Source organism: Adiantum capillus-veneris, chromosome 18 (genome assembly GCF_014529385.1).
Source record: "Adiantum capillus-veneris isolate H3 chromosome 18, ASM1452938v2, whole genome shotgun sequence".
NCBI classification, from domain to species: Eukaryota; Viridiplantae; Streptophyta; class Polypodiopsida; order Polypodiales; family Pteridaceae; genus Adiantum; species Adiantum capillus-veneris.
Window position 1 is genome coordinate 124,863,324 of NC_140948.1, and position 25,535 is coordinate 124,888,858.

Here is a 25,535-nt window from a genome sequence, read left to right on the forward strand (position 1 = left end):
ATTTGTGTCGCTCATCATTTTCAAAATTTTTTTTATATATTTATAATAATAAAAAGCCTCCGCGATTTCCGAAAATTAGGGTTTCTGGTGTCCGCCACGTCATCCCTTTGTGACATAACCCCCTCTTGAAAGCATTGTAATCGACCGCGATTACACTTGCAAAACCGACAAAAGCCATAAACCGTCTTAGCAGACACTGACTGTTAGTACCTACGTACTAGGAACACACATCTAGCACATGTACAAAATCGACAGTCACATCACAGGACATCACTCGACTTCACAGGACATCACATGACATTCAACATTCATTTGGATCTTAGACCATGATTTATCGGCAATGTAGCTAGCAATCACATCTAGGTCCAATCGGGACCTCATCGATGTCCGATTGACTAACCCCTATTGCAACCATGTCTATTCGAGATCAATCAGACCAAAATGCTGCAGTCATTTCATCTATCAGTTCCTGCACTCACAAGAAGTCAAGAACAAATCTGTATCATAATCAGGAATTCCATTTCATAAAGTCATCCAGCAGAATACTGTCAGCTCTCTGTATCCCTGAAGCTCAAAGAGACATCAGTGACTTTAGTATCAAAATCAAGGCATCTGTTGACAAAGGAGTGGAGTAACTTCCCTCTTATGCATTCCACTGCACCAGATCTCCGGCCAAGCTGAATTTCTGGGTTCCGTTTGGAGTAGACTATGCTAAACCAAACCATCGAGGTAAAGTTTCACAATCCGAGGAGTATCTGCTAGGTTCTCCTCCTCCATCCACTTCTCATCAAATGCAGGAAAGTTCTTGAACTTAACCAAGAACCGCCTTCGGACTTTACCTTTCTTCGTATCGTTATGTGCCAAAATCTGTTGAGGAACAAGGATCTCCTCGTTTTCTTCCACTTCGGGTTGCTCATCAGGCTCCCCATCATTAGGCACATCACCCTTAACAGGTTTCAAGAGGCAGTTTCAATCAGAAGGAGACATCATTTATCTTTTCAGTAATCTGGAAAGGTCCGTAATATCGCGTACTAAGCTTTGGAAAAAGCCTCTCCTTTCCCTTTTTCTTTCGAAGGCGTGCCTTCTCAAAAGTAAGAGCACCCAATCATCCTCCTTCAGTTTCAAGTCGCGACAATGGTGATCCACTGCCTTTTTTTGTCGTTCTTGAGACTCCTGCGAAGTCTCACGAACCTTGGCAAAAGCCGTATCCAAATCTCGCGAATATTCATCCGCTTCAAATATCTAATCTTTCGTGCTCAGGAAGGATGGAACCTTCGCAGCACTTTCAACAATCTCACATGGCGTCTTCCCGTCGAAGAGTGTAGGCAAATTCCACCAAAGGTAAGTTCTTTTCCCATTGAGTCTTCTGAACCGAGATACAAGACTTCAATAAATCTAAAACCACTGAATTGGCAATCTCAGATTGCCCGTCAGTCTGCAAGTGGAACGATGACGAGAACTGCAACCGCGTGCCAATGTTCTCCCAAATTGCCTTCCAAAACAAACTCATAAATCTTGGGTCTTTGTTGGAGACAATCGTCTCAGACGTGCCATGTCATCGGAAAATCATCGTGATCATTCTGTGTAGATGTGCCATGTCATCGGAAAATCATCGTGATCATTCTGTGTAATCGAGAGATCAAAAATGAAATCCATTTCAATACTTTCCCAGGGGCGGGTGGGTATGGGTAAAGGCTTTAACAATCCCTGTGCCTTATGCCTGTCAAACTTGACCTTCTGGCATACCAAGCAACTACGCACAAACTCTTCCACATCTTTCTTGAGTCTCGGCCAAAAGAAATCTCTCTCTACCCCTTTCATGGTGGTAGCTATGCCGCGGTGACCCGTAAAAGGTGGACAATGGCATTCAGTCATAACCTTTTCCCTCAACGGCTGTGTAACGCACAACATAGTCTTTTTCATCAAGTAGCCTTCCAGAAGCGAGTATCCAACTACTGTCTCCCCATCCCGTATCCGTGTGAAAATATCTGCAAAATCTGTATTTGTGGCATACTGATCGATCATATCCTCGAAGCTCCTATGATGTATCGCGGAAAAAGCCAGAACCAACGGCTTTCGAGACAAAGTATCTGCCACCACATTCTTCTGTCCTTGCTCATGGACAATCTGGAAGTGAAACTGTGACAAGATGTTCGCCCACCGCATCTGCTTTTCCGAAAGCTGCTTCTGTGACAAGAAGTAGCGCAAACTCTGATGGTCTGTAAAGACAATAAAATCCGCTCCGAGTAGGTAGTGCCGCCACTAAATAAGAGCATGGATAACTGCCAAAAGCTCTTTCTCATATATCTGTGTTGTCATCTCCGGCCTAGAGAACAATCGGCTCTCGTAAGCAATGACATGGCCTTCTTGCATCAAGACCGCACCCAGACTACGACCACAAGCATCACAAAATACTTCAAATGACTTCTGCAAGTCCGGCAAAGTCAAACCTGGTCCTGTAGTCAATTTCTCTTTCAATGTCTGAAAGGCAGTCACCTCTGTGGGTCCCCACGAGAAAGGTACTCCTTTTTGTGTCAAGATATGCAAAGGGGAAGCAACCTCTGCAAACTTTCGTATGAACCGCCTGTAACACGAACACAGTCTCAAGAAGCTTCTAACTTCATGGACATTCCTCAAATCGGGCCAATCACGGATAGTCTCTATCCTGGCCTGGTCCATTTGCACTCCTGCTGCTGACACAATGTGTGCCAAAAAGTGTATCTCTGGTAGGAAAAATTCACTTTTCTTTGCATTAATCACTAACGTGTGATCTCGTAATTCCTGAAAGACTTGAAGCAGATGATCTCTATGTTTTGCCTCATTCTTGGAGAAAACAATGATGTCGTCAAAGAAAGTGCCAACAAATAGCCTGTACTCTCGAAAAATCCTGTCCATCATCTGGTTAAATGTCGCAGGAGCATTGGTTAAGCCAAAGGCATCACCAAAAACTCAAATAACCCAAAAGTCGTCCGAAAAGTTGTCTTGTAGACATCTCCTGGCGCTATCTTGATCTGATGATATCCACTCTTCAAGTCAATCTTGCTAAAGCACGAGGATCCCTGTAACCTATCGAGTATATCATCGATCCTAGGAATCGGAAATCTGTTCTTGATGGTGATTTCGTTGAGAGTGCTATAATCGATGCACATTCTCCAAGATCCGTCTTTCTTCAAAACCAACAACACTGGAGAGCAATACGGTGAAGTACTAGGCTGGACAAGACCCTTTTCCAAGAGGCCTTTCACTGGGTTCATAATCTTTTCATTTTGTACTCGGCTCACACGGTAAGGCCGATTCGGTGGCGTGCTTCCAGGTATCAGATCAATGGTTTGATCTTCAGGCCCTCTGAAAAGCAATCGGCATGAGTGTGGAAAAAAATCTTGGCGTTCTTTTGATCAGGTCAAAACATATTCAACCTTTATCCATCGTTCAGTTCTCTCCCAAAAGAATGAGTAAGAAAGTGAAGTTCATCAAGTACAATCTCTAAGCCCTTCATTTATCAAAGTCGCTTTCTCGGTCCGGTAGTCAACCACGACGTAGTTCTTGTGGTACCAAGGGATCTTGAGTAGAACGTCACTCGCGTGCCCTGAACACCCCTGTCATTGCAAACAAAGTTTGCCAATGCTCGGTGTAATGGCAACATCCCATCCGGGTGCCAGTCGAACTACCTCCGCCTGTGGCGTCAGTCTATCGGGCATAATTCCAAATCGAGCCGCCAATTCCAAGTGATAAGAAGTTGGCCTTGGCTCCTTCAAAAGAGCTTCCTGATCCTTCACTTTGCCCCAAAAGCGGCAAAGTTTGTACTTTCATTCATTAGATTTGGTGCAGGTCCCACACCATGTGGTACCAGTTCTGCTTTTCTATCTGCCTTTTCTGCCACATTCCTCAGCTGCTCTCGAACTCTCAGGCCTGTCGTCGTCTTTATCATTTTGTTCTTTCTGTGCCTTGTTAGGGCACTTCACGGAGATATGTCCATGTTCCCCGCATCCAAAGCACTTCCCCTCTTTGATGAAGTGATCTCTCTCCTCAGGAGTAAGCTTGGGTCGTGCATCCTTTTTCTCTGGGTTGCTCTTTTTCTTTCTATTTTCATTCCCAGAAGTCTGTTCGGCTCGTTGTGTCATGGCCTTATCTGTGGGGTAGGTCAAACTGCCAGAGTGAATGGCAAAGCCCCGCTTCGCATGACTCATCAACTCCTAAATAGAAGCTGACTTCTATTCCAAGCAGTGATCTCGGATCTCTGTAGGTAGACGCAAGGTAAACCGCCCAATCTGTTCTCTGAACGAGATCTTCTTGAATGAAGAGGCGGGTAGAAAAGAGCTCCAGAATCTTTCACAGTAAGCATTGATTGTATCTTTTTTGGTCATCCGAAGATGGTTCCAAGCAGCTCGTATATCTCATTCATATATTTGCGTTAACCAAGAAGAAATAAAAAGCTTCTTAAATTTCAGCCATTTAACTGGCGCAGTCTTGTTTAAAAGAAGCGTGGACCACCAAGTACGAGCATTCCTCTTAAAGTAAGAGGCAGCTCTCCGAATCTTGGAGTGCTCTGAATAGCGTCCTCCCGCGAAAGCGATGTCAAACTGCTGTATAAAAAGACAAAGCCTTCGAAGCATCTGAGTATCCTGAAAAAGTATCAAACTTGATCAAGTGGCCACCTTCCTTAAACTCTCGGACTTTCTTGCTTTTATCTTCGAGAAAGTCATACTGGTTGGCTTTGTAAAAATTCTTCTTGTTCGCATAAAAGTTTCTTCCATTGTCAGAGTCTGAACTGTCCATAGACGAGTCCTCTGTAGAAGTGTCACTCACTGGGTGAGACCTAGACTTCCTTGCCCTTTCTGAAGCGTTGTTTCTTGCTTCGCTTTTTGCTTTTCCTGTCTTCTTCGCTCGAGTCTGAAGAGCTAGAAGAATTGTCAGAAGAAGAAGAAGAAGAATTGGGTAGGTCTTCAAACTTGACGCGCTTCTTCAATTTCTTTGCCTTGTCAAATGTCGACCAACGACCCAAATATCCCGGGAAGTCAGTGCCTTTCTTTTGCTTTTTGCCGTGCTTTTTGCCTTTCTTTTGCACGTCGAAAAGCTGAGCAATCCGTGCATCAACCACGTTCTCCAGTTCCTTCTCCGTATATTTCTTGGAGGCAGAAGGTTTCTTGAGAGTGGGTTTCGGGAGTGGTGTTGTGGTTCATACTCTCTGCTAGAATCTTCGTTGTGATCCCAGCCCGCATGTCCTGATGCAGAGGGAGTCGACTGATCCTTGCGTGAAGCCATAGGTGCCACGGAAAAAAAATTGGGGATCGGATTTCCCGTAGAAGAGAAATCGGCCGTGCTCTGATACCACTGTAACAGACTTAGACACTCCAAGTCAAGAATCAACCGCGACAGCACCAAATAACCACTTCAAAACAAGTCACAAATCACAATAGATTTACACTGGCCCGGCAGAGTTCCGTGCCTAGAGATATGGGCCCCAAAAACTGGCGCCCCTTTCGGTATTTCTTTTTGTATTAATCAATCATCAAAGTACAAGAGAGTGGCTCGGGGTTCACTCTCAGACTCTGCGTCCAGATGCCCTGAGAAGTGAGGCCCTCACCACTAATTTAAAGGTTACAAGGGATGCCCAAAAGCAGAGCCCCAAAAGCTTCAAATCAAAAGCAATTGCTCTCTCTCTCTCTCTCTCTCTCTCACAGAGAATCAAAACTTGAAAGCAAAAGCATTCTCTCTCTCTTTCTCATTAAGTAGAGAAAAAGCGAAATTTGCGTCGCTCATCATTTTCAAATTTTTTTTTTTAAATAAAAATAAAAATAAAAATAAAAATAAAAAGCCTCCACGATTTCCTGAAATTAGGGTTTCTGGCAAAAATTACGGTTTCTGCTGTCCGCCACGTCATCACTTTGTGACAGTCTAGTCAGTGGTCACTCGCCAGCATGTGCGTGAGATCTCACTCCACAGAATGCAAACATAGAAGACAATGAACAACAGAGCAACAACATCACGACTCAGTAGTGAATCTGAACATGAACAACATGAACAACATGAACATCGACTAACTCAGAGAAACCAATATAGACTCTGGCATGGCAACACACTCAGCTCCAACCCAGATCTCATGGGTACAATGGGGGTGTCGAGGCTCAACTGTGCAGGGATGGTGCAGACGTGCTGTGTATAACATAAGATGAATGACTCTAGACGACTGACCACACAAAGTAAATGATATCGATCGCCTATCCTACCCTAGACCCAACCACTCATATGTAAGGAGCCACCAACGGCTAGCAGATATCCCAATCCAGCTAAGCCTATCTCCAAACTGAGGTGGTGGTGATCTGGCCTCAATGTCCACTAGACCTCCATCCGTATCACTTGGCACATGTCACTGCCTAGGCGAGAGTACGCCAGTGTGAACTCCTGACCAACTGTGACCAACTGAACTAACTGTCTGTCCTGCACTAGTGAAACTGTAGCCCTGCTACAGGTTGCCCGCCACAAGACCACTCACCGTCCCGGTGAGAGAGAACACTGAAACTAGAGAGAACAATGAAACAAGCAAGAAAAATGCAGTACACTCTACTGAAGAAGGTGATGTTTGGAGAAGATTTTGAGTTCCTAATTTTGACACCCAACGCTTTCAAAACCATTTGCTAATGAGTCTAATCTTATCTGCTGTGATACAGACCGCAGCAAATGTGATTGACTACTCTGCATATGGGCTAGCAGTTCCGGGTGCGCTTTGTCGCTCTTTGTCATAGTCAATATCAGTCTTGCGTAACACACAACACATCGATAGTGACCAGCTTCCTCTACAGGGACAAATTGACCTGCGTGCTGCATAAGAGAATCTCATTCTGCTATGTATGCTATTGTGGAAAGTTTTGCTCTGCGGAAATGCTTCTGAGGATACAATGCAACACATGTTGATGTATCAGATATGTTGATGTATGCTTCTCTCAAATATCATCTACTTTGAGTGTACGCTTGTTCGCATTGGTAGTGACCAGACCAGCACTTGAGAATACAGAGACTCCTACTCCTGTGGCTGGAAGAAGCAAGCAGGTGGGTAAAAGGACCTTGCGCCAGAGGCCTTTGTCTGATAGATCTGAAAGTTCTGTTGAGGAAGATGCAGAACACACCAGCCATGGCCTAACAGATATGTCTTCAAGGCTCAAGCAATCCTAGTGATGACAGTTACAAAGCATCTACAGAGTCCTTGGAGTCGCAGTCGGAGTCGGACCCTTCAAGTAATTAGAATGAACGTCCAAAAAATAAAAAGAAGACTAACACTTAGGTGCTTAGCCATCAGATCAGTAGGCCTGAGACATAAAAAAGTCACACCAAATTCACCTTGAATTTTCACCTACAACCGTCTCATCCATCACTTGGGCAAGTTCAATCCAAAGATCAACTACAAACTCTAGGTCTTACAGCATTGGCGGATGCAGATCTACTTGAGAATGTTCCTGTGGATATGGTCCATGAGGTTCTGAAGCTTTTCCCCAAGGTACGCGGTCACACACTTATAGCTACACGCATTGGTCATGCCTTGGGGATGACAAGCTTGCCCTCGGTAAAACCAGCCACTAGAACATATTCACAACTTCCCAAAGACGCGACCATTCAGGCATGTCAGGAACTACTGAGTACTGATCACCCGGACTATGCAAGGAATAAAAAGCTTTTGGCTATATTCAAGTATTACTTTCTGGTCAGAGATGCTAAAGTAAGTAAGTAAAGATGCGATGTACCTACGCCGTTCTCTCACTGCGACTGCCTCTATTGCCTAATCCACACTATTCCGTGTGGTTTCCATCAGATTCTTTACACATTTTACAGTCGCGGGCTAAGAGGTTTCAAGCACAAGTGCAGTCGGTACAGTCTAGCTTTCAGTGCTTTGCAGCTCCTATATTGGCTTGGGTTATTAACATTCATGTAAGCCCTGTGGATGTGGATGTCGAGATACAGAGTACGCACTTCAAAGCAAAAGGGAAATCTGTTGCCCATACAACAAGTTTACCTGAGAAGAAGAAGAAGAAGACGGCTCGAGTGGTGAAGGACACAGTAGAATCCTCTAACATCGCTACCAGTATTGAAAGCAAGTAGCTTTGGATGAAGCACCCCGTACGGCGTCCCTTGTATACTCCCGCTACTTGTTGTGGGTATGCTCGGGCGTTTTGGATCACACTAAGCATGTTTTAGCTGTGGCTTCTTTTGTTAGGTGCAGCGGAATGAATGTTTGTGCTTTGCTGAAGATGAGTGCTCCGAACTGTGCTCAAGGTTCCTTTTGTTCTTATGGAAGGGAGAGCCTTCCGTTCTTAATGAGAGAATGCTATGATCATAAACAAAGTGAATGGCCACTGTACGTGCAAGTGTATGAGACTGAGAGATAGAGAGAGAAGAGAGATACGACACCAGAGACGTTGTAAAACCCTCCTCCGAAGGCTCCACTCTCGTCGGCGAGAGTGGTCTACTTATGATTGTACAATCTGGTACAATGGTGATGCATGAGACTCATGCAAGTCTAGGCTATGTCGGTGATGATGAAGTCGACCTAAGGCTGAAATCTGCAATCTTTCTACTGCTGTCCAAAAACGCTATGGGCTGAAATCTGCTGCAGGTCCAAAAACGCTGATTTGGGGGTTGTTTTCTGTGGGTCTTTGTCGCTGAAAATCTGCAGGTTTAGGGCTGAAAACTGAGGTTCTTCAAGGCTGAAAACTGATGGTCTTTCCGGCTCGAATCTGCTACTTCTTTAGGGCTGAAAATCGCCAGGCTGAACTTGCAAAGGCTGGGATTTGCAAGCGCTAGGACATTCAAAAACGCTGGGCTGATGTGTTCCAAAAACACTAGGCTGAGGTTCTGCAAAAACGCTATCTGCTGGGGGTTCTGCTGGCAATGATGCTGATGCAAAAACGCTATGCAATGGGATTGCTTCCGTCGCGGTGATCTGCTGATGAGAAAACGCTAGGGCTTATTCTTCTTGCTTGGTGGGGGAAACCGCCAAGGCTTGGTCTTGCTGAGAAGTTGCCTGCTGAGCTTGGCTCCTGTTGCCTCTTCTGCCAAATAGTGCTAGCTCTAGTTTGCTTATATACAAACTTAGCAAAATTGCCCTATCTACTTTTGTTGGAAAGTCACTTAAATTAATAAGTAAAAAATGCCAAAAATAGGTAAAATAGGCTAAATGCACTGGAAAATACCCCTGACTGATTCTGATGAATTCTGATGGGAATGCTTTTGATCATGCTGTGTGCAACCAGAGGATATGCATCTACACTAATTGACTGGGCATGCACGGTCTACGAATAGACTCACAAAAGTGCCAGATCACTTCTAAATCTAGATTGACTTGACTGAACTGGACCTTGGTCATGTTGTAGCTTGTCCACGCACACATAGGGTTGGATGTGTCACGTGACATCCCCTCCTTTTCAAAGTGAGGTACTGGTACCGAACTGTATGGTGTCGAGGGAGATCGCCAATAGCATCTAGAATCCTGGAAGGGACTCTTCGCCGGCCCACTCTGATGTGTGGGTCGTTCGATACTTGAACTTCATAAAGGTCTGCAATGCCTGCTTCTTTGGGCCGCGCCGAAAGCGACACAAAGTCTTCTGTGGCTCCTTCGATGTTAGGTGTAGCGGAATGACTGTTTGCGCTTTGCTCAAGATGAGTGCTCCGAACTGTGCTCAAGGGTTCCTTTTAGTTCTTATGGAAGGTAGAGCCTTCCGTTCTTAATGAGAGAATGCTATGATCACAAACAAAGTGAATGGACATTGTGCGTGCAAGTGTATGAGACTGAGAAGATAGAGAGAGAAGAGAGATACGACACCAGAGATGTAAAACCCTCCTCCGAAGGCCCCACTCTCGTCTGCGAGAGTGGTCTACTTATTGATTGCACAAAGGTGTACAATGATGATGCAATGGACTGATGCAATCTAGGACTATGCCGGTGACGACGACGACGACGACTTTAGGGCTGAAATCTACGGTCTTCTATCTGCTGAATTTCGGGGCTGTTTCGGTGGCTGAAAATGACTGTTTTGGCTGTGTTTTCGAGGGCTGAAAATGGGGGTCTTCTGCAACCAACTAGGGTTGAATCTGTTGTCGTGTGGAATGCTGAAAAACGCTGAACATCTGCAGCAAAGGGGGCTGAAACCAAAAACGCTGATCTGCCTTCCTAGCGTTAGTGGAAAACGCTAGCTTGTCTGATGTGCTGGCGATGGTCAAGATGAAAAACGCCAGGGTTTAGGGGAGAGGTGTGGCGATATGCAAAACGCTGGACTGAATGTGTGTTGGCGATGAGGTAAACTGCAAACGCCAGGCTTGTGGTCTTGAGGGGTTCCTACTGAGAAGATGGCTGTTGAGCGGGGAGCTCCTGCTGCCTCTTCTGCTAGAAAGTGCTAACTTGGGTTTGCTTATATATTAACTTAGCAAAATTGCCCTACCTACTTTTGTTGGAAAGTCACTTAAAAATAATAAGTGAAAATACCAAAAATAGGGAAAATAGGCTAAATGCACTGGAAAATTCCCCTGACTGAATCTGATGGATTCTGAAGGGAATACTGATGATCATGCTGTGCGCAACCAGAGGATATGCATCTACACTAAGTGACTGGGCATGCACGGTCTACGAATAGACTCACAAAAGTTCCAGATCACTGCTAAATCTAGACTAACTGAACCCTGATCATGCTGTAGCTTGTCCACGGACAGATAGGGTTGGATGAGTCATGTGACATCCCCTCCTTTTCAAATTGAGGTACTGGTACCGAACTGTATGGCGTGGAGGGAGATCGTCAATAGCATCCGGAATCCTGGAAGGGACTCTTCGCCGGCCCACTCTGATGTGTGGGTCGTGCGGTACTTGAACTTCATAAAGGTCTGCAACGCTTGCTTCTTTTGGCCGCGCCGAAAACGACACAGTCTTCAGTGGCTCCTTCGATGCTTCAACTTCGTATAGAGTCGTGCTTCTTCCATCTTCAAGAATCTCCATGGCTGAAAATTCCTGAAACCATTGCCAACACAAAAACATGAACATACCCATTCCATGTAAAGTGAAGAGGAAAAATCTTGTCTTCGCTAAAGACTGTGGATGCAATGTAGATGAACATAGAGATGGAGTGACAACCCGTTTATCACATACATGCAAACAATGAGACCGAATCTTTCTCTTTTGATCGAAATCAATCAACTGTGGCAGATCACAATGGAAATGCCCATGCTTGGTGCTCATACTATCATGTGCTCTGTCTACAACTGTGTCATCCCAAGGAAGAGACATGGAATGTGACTTCCTGACATACATACTTTTCAGCTTTTCATGAAAAATCCGCATACATTCGTGCTTATCCATGAGAGAAACGTGCTCAACATACAATATTTCATGCCTAGGAAAAAGGGATCACATAACGATGCTGACTAAAATACAGGAAACGATCACGAATAAAACATTCGAACAATGCGTGCGTATCAATCATGCGAACTCATAATACTTCCTGTGAGGGTTCTTGAGACCGAGGCTCGAGAGCCAAGATCGCTTCTTTGTGATTGATCGAATCTGCAACGAGGTTAGCTTCGCTAGAAAAAGCATCCACTAACACATCATCCTTGTGAATAATCACATCTTCTTCATGCAACTCATCATGCTTGTGAGAAATCACATCTTGATCATGCTTATCTTTGTCATCCAAATCATCAGGCTTATCATTGTTATTCAAATCATCATCATGCCTCTCATAATCATGCAAATCGTGTGTGTCATGCTGTGGAGAAAAAGAAACTGAGAGAGTCTCCTTCTCCTGAATCCTTTTAATCTTGTCCTGCATATTAGCAATGAGAGATGGAGAATGAACAATGTCCTCTCCATGAATGACAATAGGAGAATCACTTTCGGCATTGAGAGTGAAGGTGTTAGTCTTAAAATCAATGAGAGCGTCATTATCACGAAACCAACGAATGCCCAAAATCATATCACATCCTAAGAGAGGAGAAACAACAAATCGCCTAGTGAAGGCAGTTTGTTGAATTCCAAAAAACACATCAAGGCACTTCTCCGTGAGGAGAGCGTCCATACCGGGAAGAAAGCCAGAGACCTCGATAGGAGATCTCGGACTAACTTTGAGGCGGCCTCTCTCCAAAAGAGAGGGACTGATCACATCATGCATACTACCTGGGTCAAACAATATGATAAAACGCTGCCCCGACGTACGACCATAACATTTAATGAGAGAATCATCAATGATAGGGTCCTGAGAAACTTGGGGCACACTCGTGTCATCATTAATTGCATTGACAGAGGAAGTGGGTTCTGTGGATTCTTTAGATTCATTCGATTCAAGCTTAGGACATGTTCTTTTTATGTGACCCTTAATGTGACAATGAAAACAATGTCCTTCCTTAGAATAAGTGCTTTGCTCTTCCGACGTGATGTATCCTCCTACAATTCCTTGTGCTACCTTTTCATATGGAGTAAGCTTAGGTTTAGCAATTGTGTTAGCCTTACCCTTAGATTCATTGGAAGAATTCTTGTCTGAGAGACTGTTGGAAGATTGGTTAGAAGAGTTACCATTCTTACCACTCTTACCGTTCTTACCATTCTGAGGGTTCTGAGAAGTTTGCGAGGTACTTGTGGAAGTCTTGTTCTCCTTAGGCTTTCCCTTGCTGTGCTTCATCTCCTGCGAGAGCAATCGCTACCGCCTTGTTGAGATCGATTGGATCGAGTACCTCGACATCGTACTTGATATACTCGTCCAATCCAAAGAGAAAAGCCTCTTTGCGCTCATCATCCGATTTCCGTAATTGAGTACCTAGCTGCAAAACACGATTAGAAAAAGACATAACCGGCATACCATTTTGCTTGAGAGAGCGCCAATCGTCCTTCAATCGTGCAAGGTACCGAGGTGGCATAAACCGCGCCTTGAGCTTGTCTTGAAAATCAGCCCAATTGAAGGAAAGGGGCGTGAATCCGTCGGCTTCCTCTGGGTGCGCGGCTAGCTGTGCCTCTTGCCATGCGTGGCACCAATTGATGGCATCACCGGCAAGGTATATAGCTGCCGTCAAAACTTTGCTATTTCCTGTCTTCTTAGTTGTCGCAAAATAAGCATTAAATTAATGCAACCAAGAATGAATAACCGTAGCATCCATCTTACCATGATACTTATTGAAAGTCAACTTCTCTGTGACAGAATGGTTGGAATCCGCGTTGTGGCTTGCACCGCTTGATGAACTCCCACGATCTTTGGGTGGTTCGGTCTTCGAGGCAAGTACTTGTCGAATCAATTCTTGAGTGCGTAGTTCTCGTTGAGCCTCACGCTCAATCTCCAAAGCCGCGCTTCGTGCTGCCGCTTCCTCCTTTCTTAGTTCTTTTCTTTCTTTCCATGCGTCGCGTTTGCGTTCTAAAGCAAGGCGATTGTCTTCTTGTTGTGCGGCAAGTCTTGCGTTTCTTTCATCGCGCTCATGGTCCTTAGTTGCTTGATCACGGTCCTTAGCTGCTTGTTCTGCGGCGCCAAGTCTTGCAATTCTTTTGTCGCTCTCACGGTCCTTAGCTTCTTGTTGTTCTGCTTTGCTTGCGAGTTGTGCCAACGCAAGTCGATTCGTTTCTTGTTGTTGTGCCATCATGCCCAACATCGACTTGACCATCATCTCCATAGGAGTTAGTACAACTCGTGGCGTAGATGGCGAAGGGGGAGAGTCGAAAAAATCTCCCGGTGGGGAAAAATCTTCGCCGCCTCTCTTATGCTCATCACCTGTATGCGAAGTATTCATTCCGCTTCGGGTGACGACCATGCACTATGATCTTTGGTTCTTAAGTTCACGAGGAACTTGGGTTCTTGAGCTCTTGGGTTCTTGGGTTCTTGAGGATCTTGAGGTTCTTGAGGTTTTCTTTCGCTTGCAAATCGTGTTTGAGAAGGATCTTCTCTTCACCCGAGTTCTACTCTTTTTTGCGGGCGCACCCCTTGGCGGCCTTGCGCTCACACCAAGGTTGCTTTTTCCCACCTCACGTCGATTGGCTGGCCGCTAAGTGCACGGTCCGCTCTCAATGAGTGAAAAGAGACACAAGGGGAGGCTGGACAAGCCCTTCTTTCTTGGGATTTCTGTCACTCTTCAACAAAACACGATTAGGAATCGACACGCCCAAGCGAACTTGGGTTCGTGCGACCTCAACAAGCAAAAAAATTCTTGTGGTTCTTGTGGTTCTTTCCTTGAGTGATACAGAACACTGTCAAAGCTCTGATACCAATGTTAGGTGCAGCGGAATGATTGTTTGCGCTTTGCTCAAGATGAGTGCTCCGAACTGTGCTCAAGGGTTCCTTTTAGTTCTTATGGAAGGTAGAGCCTTCCGTTCTTAATGAGAGAACGCTATGATCACAAATAAAGTGAATGGACACTGTGCGTGCAAGTGTATGAGACTGAGAGATAGAGAGAAAAGAGAGATACGACACCAGACACGTTGTAAAACCCTCCTCCGAAGGCCCCACTCTCGTCGGCGAGAGTGGTCTACTTATTGATTGCACAAAGGTGTACAATGATGATGCAATGGACTGATGCAATCTAGGACTATGCTGGTGACGACGACGACGACTTTAGGGCTGAAATCTGCGGTCTTCTATCTGCTGAATTTCGGGGCTGTTTCGGTGCCTGAAAATGACTGTTTTGGCTGCGTTTTCGAGGGCTGAAAATGGGGGTCTTCTGCAACCAACCTAGGCCGAATCTGTTGTTGTGTGGAATGCTGAAAAACGCTGAACATCTGCAGCAAAGGGGGCTGAAACCAAAAACGCTGATCTGCCTTCCTAGCGTTAGTGGAAAACGCTAGCTTGTCTGATGTGCTGGCGATGGTCAAGATGAAAAACGCCAGGGTTCAGGGGAGAGGTGTGGCGATATGCAAAACGCTGGGCTGAATGTGTGTTGGCGATGAGGTAAACTGCAAACGCGCAGGCTTGTGGTCTTGAGGGGTTCCTGCTGAGAAGATGCCTGTTGAGCGGGGAGCTCTTGTTGCCTCTTTTGCCAGAAAGTGCTAACTTGGGTTTGCTTATATATTAACTTAGCAAAATTGCCCAACTACTTTTGTTGGAAAGTCACTTAAAATGAATAAGTGAAAATACCAAAAATAGGGAAAATAGGCTAAATGCACTGGAAAATTCCCCTGACTGAATCTGATGGATTCTGAAGGGAATACTGATGATCATGCTGTGTGCAACCAGAGGATATGCATCTACACTAAGTGACTGGGCATGCACGGTCTACGAATAGACTCACAAAAGTGCCAAATCACTGCTAAATCTAGGCTGACTGTGCTGACTGAACCCTGATCATGCTGTAGCTTGTCCACGGACAGATAGGGTTGGATGTGTCACGTGACATTCGATGCTTCAACTTCGTCTAGAGTCATGCTTCTTTCTTCTTCAAGAATCTCCATGGCTGAAAATTCCTGAAACCATTTCCAACGCAAAACCATGAACATACCCATTCCATTTAAAGTGAATGGAAAAATTCTCGTCTTCCACAAAGACTGTGCATGCAATGTAGATGAGCAAAGAGACGGAGTGCCAAATCGTTCACCACACACACGCAAACAATGAGATCGAATCTTTCTCTTCTAATCTAAATCAATCCACTGTGGAAAAACACAATGGAAATGACCATCTTGGTGCTCTTAATTTCATGTGCTCTTTCTACGAATGTGTCATGCCAAGGAAGAGACATGGAATGTGACTCCCTTGAATGCATACTTTTCAGCTTTTCATGAACAATCCGCATACATTTGTGCTCATTCATGAGTGAAACGTGCTCAACGTACAATATGTCATGCCTAGGAAAAGGGATCACATAAAGACGTTGATTAAATACAGAAAACAATCACGAATGAAACACTCGAACAATGCGTGCGTATCAATCATGCGAACACATAATACTTCCTGTGAGGGTTCTGTGTACCTAGGCTCAAGAGCCAAGATCAGTTCTTCCTGAATGATCGAATCGTCTTGTGGGGGTTCTTTGGACCTCGACTCGAAAGTCAAGATCGGTTCTTCGTGATTGATCGAATCTACAACGAGGTTAGCTTCGCTAGAAAAAGCATCAACTAACACATCATCCTTCTTGTGAACAATCACATCTTCTTCATGCAACTCATCATGCTTGTGAGAAATCACATCTTGATCATGCAAATCATCGTGCTCGTGAGAAATCACATCTTGATCATGCAAATCATCGTGCTCGTGAGAAATCACATCTTGATCATGCAAATCATCACGCTTGTCATTGTCATCCAAATCATCATGCTTATCAATATCATTCAAATCATCATGCTTGTCCTGATCATTCAAATCATCATGCTTATCATTGTCATTCGAATCCTGTGTATCATGCTTTGGAGAAGAAGAGACTGAAAGAGTCTCCTTTTCCCGAATCTCTTGCATTTGTGCCTGCACTTGAGAAAAGAGTCGCAAGAACTCTTTCATGTGTTGGTCGCTCTTTTCTTTGATGGCTTTGTTCTCGCGATCAAATTTGGCTCGACTTTCTTTGTTCTCGCGATCCAATTTGGCTTGTCTTTCTTTGGCTTCCAAGTCGTACTTACGCTCTATGGCTGCCATGCTTTCTTCGTATTCACGATCTATGGCTACCATTTCTTCTTCGTAGGCCTTTCTTTCTGCTTCTCTTTCTTCGCGTTTTAACTTTCTTTCGAGAAACAACTGCTTCAAAGCCTCCATAGGAGTTAGTGCAATCCTTGGCGTAGATGGGGAAGGGGGAGGGTCGGGAAACCTCCTGGTGGGGAAAATTCTACTTTGCCTCTCTCATGCTCATCACCTCCAAGCGAAGTATCCATTCCGCTTCGAGTGGTGACCATTTTGAAGTCGTGGGTTCTTGTGGGTTGTTGGGGTCTTGGGTTCTTAAGTTCACGAGGAACTTGGGTTCTTGGGGGTCTTGAGTTCTTGAGGTTCTTCAGTTCTTCTTTCGCTTGCAATCTATGTTTGAGAAGGATCTTCTCTTCAACCGAGTTCTACTCCTTTGCGCTAGCGCACCCCTTGGCGGCCTTGCGCTCACACCAAGGTTGCTTTTTCCCACCTCACGTTGATTGGCCGGCCGCTAAGTGCACGGTCCGCTCTCAATGAGTGAAAAGAGACACAAGGGGAGGCTGGACAAGCCCTTCTTTCTTGGGATTCCTGTCACTCTTCAAAGGAATTGACACGCCTAAGCGAACTTGGGTTCATGCGACCGCAACAAGCAAAAAAAATTATGTGGTTCTTGTGGTTCTTTCCTTGAGTGATACATAACACTGCCAAAGCTCTGATACCAATGTTAGGTGCAGCGGAATGAATGTTTGCGCTTTGCTCAAGATGAGTGCTCTGAACTGTGCTCAAGGTTCCTTTTGTTCTTATGGAAGGGAGAGCCTTCCGTTCTTAATGAGAGAATGCTATGATCACAAACAATGTGAATGGACATTGTGCGTGCATGTGTATGAGACTGAGAGATAGAGAGAGAAGAGAGATACGACACCAGAGACGTTGTAAAACCCTCCTCCGAAGGCCCCACTCTTGTTGGTGAGAGTGGTCTACTTATGATTGCACAATCTTGTACAATGGTGATGCATGAGACTGATGCAAGTCTAGGCTATGTCGGTGATCACGAAGTCGACCTAAGGGCTGAAATCTGCAATCTTTCTACTGCTGTCCAAAAACGCTATGGGCTGAAATCTGCTGCAGGTCCAAAAACGTTGATTTGGGGGCTGTTTTCTGTGGGTCTTTTTTGTTGAAAATCTGCAGGTTTAGGGCTGAAAACTGAGATTCTTCAAGGCTGAAAACTGATGGTCTTTCCGGCCCGAATCTGCTACTTCTTTAGGGCTGAAAATCGCCAGGCTGAACTTGCAAAGGCTGGGATCTGCAAGCGCTAGGATATTCAAAAACGCTGGGCTGATGTGTTCCAAAAACGCTAGGCGGAGGTTCTGCAAAAAACGCTAGGCTAATGTTCTGCAAAAACGCTATCTGCTGGGGGTTCTGCTGGCGATGATGCTGATGCAAAAACGCTATGTAATGGGACTGCTTCCGTCGCGGTGATCTGCTGATGAGAAAACACTAGGGCTGATTCTTCTTGCTTGGTGGGGGAAACCGCCAAGGCTTGGTCTTGCTGAGAAGTTGCCTGCTGAGCTTGGCTCCTGTTGCCTCTTCTGCCAAATAGTGCTAGCTCTAGTTTGCTCATATACAAACTTAGCAAAATTGCCCTATCTACTTTTGTTGGAAAGTCACTTAGATTAATAAGTGAAAAATGCCAAAAATAGGTAAAATAGGCTAAATGCACTGGAAAATACCCCTGACTGATTCTAATGAATTCTGATGGGAATGCTTTTGATCATGCTGTGTGCAACCAGAGGATATGCATTTACACTAAGTGACTGGGCATGCACGGTCTACGCATAGACTCACAAAAGTGCCAGATCACTTTTTAATCTAGACTGACTTGACTGAACTGAACCCTGGTCATGCTGTAGCTTGTCCACGGAGACATAGGATTGGATGTGTCACGTGACATCTATAGTGTGTGTCCCTCTCCCTACTTCTGCCATTTTCACTCCTACCACAGTCACTAGCTCCAGCGTCCCACTTGCAGATGCATGTTCTCCTATACCTATCCCTGTTGTAGAAACTCCACCAGTCTCTCTTCCACCAGAGAGGCATGCTCCCAGTCCACTACTACCAGCGGTGCCACTTGCTATCATGAGGACGTGGCAAGTGCTAACCTTAGTTTCTTTCCAATGTTTTTTGTTTAATTTTTGGGACCCTCTTTTTGAAGTTGCAAATGGTCGGACATTGTATGGCCAGTGTGAAACGACTGATGGCCGAGAGTTTCGCCCGCAAGCGGGAAGGGTAGGTCACCACGAGATGGTCGGGCCGACCGGCACTCGAATCCAAGCAGTAAAAGGGTGTCTAGGCTCAGTTCAAAGTCATTTAGGCCCTCTCGTTACACTCATAAGTCGGTGGGTACTAGGAATTAACTCAAAAGGGGCATAAGGGACACTTGGCGGCCTGTGAGCCATTCTGCATGCCACATCAGCTGGGGGCGCCCATTTAGAGAGTAAAGGCTGATTTGGGGCTACCTCTTCTTCATTAAGTGACTACAGAGTGTGGGTGACTAGTGGGTGCACGTCTAACAACTCTAATGGAAAGCTTGCCTTTTCTCTTGTGTTATGTAGCGCGATGATTCTGCTCTCGTGCATCTCTCTCCCCCTTTGAATACAGAAACGTGATGCCCCGCTCGAGTTCTTTTCATTTGTATGTACAGTTGTGTGGGTTCATGCGTGATTGCCGAGGCAATTGCCTCTTGCACAGGTACTGGATTAGCTAGTTTCTAATCCCCCGCAGGTACAGGTGAATTCGGAGAGATTTCATGCGAGAAATCTCGTCCAAATTCAAAGGGCAAGTAGCCCTACAGGTGCGGGAGCTCGAGGACTTGCTATGGATGTGACCGGCTCCCGAAACGGAGCCCAAAACAGGGAAATACAGCCTGCTGTGTATTTTTGCAGGTTCAAGGTTTCGGCCCTAAACGGTCCCTAATGCCCCCAAGAGGTCCGGGACGCGAGGGGACCGCTTTACAGGTGATTTGGCGCATTTTCAAGGCAGAAAATAGAAATTTCTGCGTGCTGGAGATTCTCGCCAGGTTTAGTATGCGTCGGGAAAGTCGTCTATTGCGTGGGGATACTGTCTGTGAAGCGTCCTAGTACAGTTATGTTGCCAACATCAGGCCAGAACAGGTCATTTTCAGCCCGGATTATGCGGGACAGCTTGTAGAAAATCACAGGTTTTATTCCCTCTTTGAATACAAAAAAGAAATACTGAAAGGGGTGCCAGTCTTTGGGGCCAGCAAGTGTCGGTGTCTGCTTGGTAGTGCTCTAGCTTCCAAGCCGTGTGTTTGAAGTATCAATTCCCGTTACAGGTTTTCTTTTGCAAAGTTTCTCTGTGTCCTAAAGTCTAAAGTAAAGTTTTGGGTGAAAGCCTACATCTATCGCCCTGCGGGCCTGTTTCATGGTTCCGTCGCCGGGATAGAATCACTTTTTCCTCAAGAAGCGAGCCTTGGTTGGTTTGGTGAAGACACAGAGTACAGGAACGGGGGATTACACTATGGCCGACAAAGGGAAGGGTATAATGGAAGAGGGTTCCTCTTCGAAGGACAGACAGGAAATTCCTTCAATGTTCGAGGTTGGCGAGAGTTTATGGCCACGTCTGTCTGTACCGCCTGTTAATGTGAATGTTCCCCTAGTGCAGGGCTTTATGACTGGGCAACTTGAAGATGATGCGTTCAGGACTCAGTTAGTTGCCACTGTGAACGTGTTTTCTTGACTGGTGCAGAACCCAAGGTTTATGGAGTTTTTGCAAGTGCCACTAGTGCCACAACAGTCAAGGCAACTCACAGAGCCCGTGGAGCCTGTTGAGGCTCAAGCCCAAGTACTTCATGCGTCTCAACAGGATAGGGAGCATTCACATGTTGCGGAGTCAGGGGCTCCAAAACAAGTTCCTTCCGTCCTTGAACGGGTGGTTAGGATGCTTATTCTATAGGCTTTGCCAGTTCAGCCCGCCACCTTTCCAAGCCCGTATATTGTGTTATAGGGACATGGAACCAGTTTCTAGGCAATGCATCAGGTTTTTCCACCACCCACGGTACATCTTGGGTATTTCAAGGGTGGATCTGTGTTCCAAAGTATGGCTGGTTATGTGCTAGGAAACCAGCAATATATGCCAGGAACAGTATTTGGGGGTATGGAAGGCATGATGCCAAACCCCATGTATGGTAGCATCGGCATGCAACAAGGTTTTCAGAGCAACCAAGGCCAGTTTGGGGTGCCACATGGTAATTTTGGCATGGCTGGTTTTTCTGGACAGCAGCCAGATATGGCACCTATGACGCAAAAGGTCAATGGCCAAGACGCGCCGATGATCCCTACTACAGTGCCCATGTTGCAGACAATTCCCGCGCACAGGAAAAATATGATAGACAAATCTTGATAGCAGGACATCGGGCTGCCCAAGCCTAGAAAAATGAGGAGATAATGCATCTCAAGGAACAATTGGCAAAGGCACAAGCAGGGTTAGCTACCCAAAAGGTGCAATATGCTTTGGAGCTACAAAACAAAGATATGGCACTCAGTGCCATCCAAGCCCAAGCAATTGTGCCAGCTTCCAACAAACCATACAACACAACTCACACTCACTGCCACAATCCATCTCAACCCTTGCACATGCACACTTTCGCTCAATCTCACTGCCTTACACCAAGCACTGCCGATTTTTAATTATAGAAGTGTTAGCCGAAGCAGATACAATAGGGATAGACTCCCCTTTGAGCTTTACATCCAAAACATGAGCTTTGTCCCTATGCTGAAGGGTGACCGTTTTGCCGAAGACATCCAGCACACCGTGTACTCTGAACATGCACGGGATTCCCAGTAGCGCATCACACCCTTCCAATGGCATGATATAGAACTCTTTAGTGTCCACATACGACTGAATATGTAGACGCAGTTTTCCAATGATGAGAGTAATACACTCTGAGTGGCCAGGACATGCCAACTGTATCTCATAGGATAAAATGAGTGTCCTTATATGCCGGTCTGATTACAAATCCATCCTTTATTAGTTGGAGAAGATGCTCTTTATAGAAAGCCATCTTCATGCCCAACTCTTGTATCGGTTGTATTTATGTGCTTCTGGTATCTAGTTGAATCAAATCCTGACGTATGAGTCTAGTGATCTCTGTCCATGTGAGAGAAATGGAGGGTGCATCAAAGGAAACTAAAGGAGGCAGTCTATCCATGTGTGACTGAAACCATGATGTCATCTGTCCATACCAGCATGCTATGTCCCCCTGTAGTGCTAGCTGTCGGGATGACTCAAGGGGTAGCTGAGCATATCTGTCTCTAGGGAGGTCCCATAAATTATGCATGAAGGAAATTGATCTAGTAAGGGCCTCAACTACAAGAGGGGGGGCAATTAGCTCGGCTCAAATAATCTCATGTGGCACTGAGGCCTTAGCCCGAATCAACCGACAGATCATAGAGACTAGAGGCCTCTCCATACATCTCCATCCATCAGTGCTACCAGATCTGCCATGGTGGTCCACTGAGGGTCCCCAAATCTGAACCCCATACAATATAGCTGAAGCCACTAGAGTATCAAAAAGCCAAAACTTTGTTCGAGGTTCCTGAAACTGAACCTGCGAACACATCTTCTCCAATCCCCCCTAGGGCCGCATAAGCTCTTGTCAATCTAGTTTCTGTTGCTCTCCTCAATGAAAACACCAGTCCACTGAAGGACTACCCCAAGATAGGTGTATGCATCTGTATACTCCACCGTCTCTTGGCCATATGTAAAAGTGGGTGATGACCTCCTGACCCACTGTGGTGTGGTGTTAAACACCATAACCTTGGTTTTCCCAAGGCTCACAGACAATCCACTATCGTGGGCAAATGTGTACAAAGCATCTAAATGACGCTAGATTCCCTCCGGGGATTCAGAAATCAACACAGTATCATCAACATATAACAATAGTGGGATCCATGTCCCTACTAACTTTGGTCCTCTGTCACCATCCCTCTCAATGTAGTCAGCAACCTCATCTACATACATGCCAAATAGTGTAGGAGACAGCGGGCAACCCTGTTTCACCCCAATAGTAGAGTGAAGCAAATCAGAAATCCCCTCTGGATTGCGTATAACCCACTACTGTCTTGTATAGAGCCATGATCTCCCTGTATAGAGCCATGATCTCCCAAATCAACTCTTTGGGTACCCCCATCTCCTGCAGTTTGCGCATCAATCTAGCTCTGGGCACTGCCTCTGTCACCATCCCTCTCAATGTAGTTAGCAACCTCATCCACATACATGCCAAATAGTGTAGGAGACAGTGGGCAACCCTGTTTCACCCCAATAGTAGAGTGAACCAAATCAGAAATCCCCTCTGGATTGCGTATAACCCACTACTGACTTGTATAGAACCATGATCTCCCAAATCAACTCTTTGGGTACCCCCATCTCCTGCAGTTTGCGCATCAATCTAGCTCTGGGCACTGTATCGAAGGCTTTGCGGAAATCCACAAAGCAACAATAGATCCGTCTCCCATGTTATCTCCCCTCCTCAATAATGGCTTCGAGTGTCGGAATATGATCAAGAGTAGAGAAACTTCTCCTGAAACCCGCCTGTCTTGCTGCCCGTACACCCTCTCTCTCCGCCCATCTACTCAATTGTTGCTCAAGGATGGATGCATACAACCGCGCCAATGTGTGTCCAATCATGATAGTGCGGTAGTTCCCAGGCTCCACAGGGTCCCCTGACTTGAAGACAGGTACGATAGTGGACAAACTCCAAGTATCAGGTAGGCCCTTGCACATGGCACGGTTGAACATCATTGCTAGAAGCTCTGCAAGCAGATCTCTGGCATGCATAAAATGCTATGCTACTCGGCCATCATGATCATACGCTCTCCTGCCTTCATCTTGTCAACTGCTTTCTTTACCATCTCGGCAGTAAAGAAAGCACATGTGTGTGGGCTTGGCTCTGGTGGATCTGGAGAGAAATGAAATGAAATGTAATATTAACGTCTTCAAAAGGCCAAAATGACCTTTGAGACCAAAAGGTTACATGTGGTGAATCTAATACCAGGTCTAGGTACAAAAAGTACAAAGAACTGAAAAGAAAATAGTGGGTAGGGGTGGGGTGAAAGCTGATACAAGGGGAATACAAAGGGTGAGCTGATACAATGGGGCTCTGTGACAGTGGAGGCATCATATACATATACATCAGTATCCAAAAGGCTATAGAGATTCAATGTCCTCCAAGGTAGGCACTCTGTCAGGACGGCTCCTATGTCGTGCCAGTATGGTATGGATCCTTAGTATGGTAGAGAGAGAAATGAAATGTAATATTAACATCTTCAAAAGGCCAAAATGACCTATGAGACCAAAAGGTTACATGTGGAGAGAGAGAGAGAGAGAGAGAGAGAGAGAGAGAGAGAGAGAGAGAGAGAGAGAGAGAGAAGCGGCTTCCGCTTATCCTCCAGCCCCCTGTCCGCTCTCCTCCGTCCCTCGACCCATCTCCCTCCACCATCCTCATTTGGGTTTTGAGCAAGGGTTTACTTTTAATTTACCGGCTCTCTCAAGTACTATGCCACCTTCAGGCTTCTATGGTTATTCTAGAAGATCTACAACGCAAGATTGGTGATCATATTGAAGTTCCATAAGTCCCGTTCCATTTGAGCTAGGAATGCTTGCTTCTTCCATCGCACAAGGTGCCGGGTCTCGGAAGGCTATCCGAGACTGTGATTGATGACCCCTAGGAGAAGATCCCTGTGAAGCTGTGCTCTCGTCTCTCTACACTCCTGGTCATACCAACTGCTCTGAGGCATGCTCCTAGAACAACGTCTTTGATCAAGCTGAGTGTGTGGGTATGCCTCTGCTGTTGCATCATGCAATGTCTCTATCAGTAAAGTGGTGATCTCCTCCATTGAGAGTCTTGGCCTAGCTGCTGTACATAGATGACTATAGATCTGAGAGAGAGAGAGAGAGAGAGAGAGAGAGAGAGAGAGAGAGAGAGAGAGAGAGAGAGAGAGAGAGAGAGAGAGAGAGAGAAATGAAATGTTATATTAATGTCTTCAAAAGGCCAAAGTGACCTATGAGACTAGAAAGTTACAATGCGGTGTATCTGATACAAAGTCAGATTAACAAAATAAATTAAACTAGGATAACAAAATATAAATATTGCGGAACCCTAAACTAAGCTGATAGGTGTGAAAGGCGTGAAATGTGTGAACTAAGCTATACAATGTGTAGAAAATATGGGAGGGAAGTAGAGATCCATCTTCATTTGCACTCTGGACGATGAAAAAGTATGGCTCGAATCCTTTGCTGTAGCCTCCTTCGAAACTGTGTAGCTCCTCTTCTCCATCGGGGTCGTCTAGATCTCCCTAGCTCCAATGCTCGGTCTATGAGAATGCCAGTAGTGCAGGCATACCTCTCCATTGTTGGTTGCTCCTCTGTCTGTTCTTCTGGGTGTATAATTTCTAGTGCAAAGAAATCTGTGATCTGTCACTGGGGTTGTCTCTCTTCAGCTCTCCTCAGTAAAGTTTCTCTATGCCTGTGTAACTCAAGTAGATATAGCCCAAGACATCTCTGATCCTCATAACTCATGACCCTAGATAGAGGCCCAAAACCTTCTCTGAATAGACAATGAAAACGGCCTCGTATCTCATAGTACACTGTGCAATGACATATGTAATGTACCTCTGTCTCTGACTCTAGATGGCATAAGCGGCATATCCTGCTATTTGCTGGTGTCCCTCTGAATCTGCCATTCTCAATCTCGAGCTGATGTGAGGACGTGCGTATCTGGCCAATGGCACACCGCAAACCATGAGAAAGATGCGTGTCCATATAGCTAGGTCGAATCACAAACCCATATATATATATATATATATATATATATATATATATATATATATATATATATATATATAGAGAGAGATATATATATATATATATATATATATATATATATATATATATATATATATATAT

The 25,535-nt window shown here is 45.3% G+C and overlaps 1 protein-coding gene across 4 annotated transcripts in view; it reads left to right on the plus strand.

The window, feature by feature from the left end:
• Window positions 1–25,535, plus strand: part of TDP1 (tyrosyl-DNA phosphodiesterase-like protein) — a 143,201-nt gene that overhangs the window by 16,893 nt on the left and 100,773 nt on the right. The window lies entirely within an intron of this gene.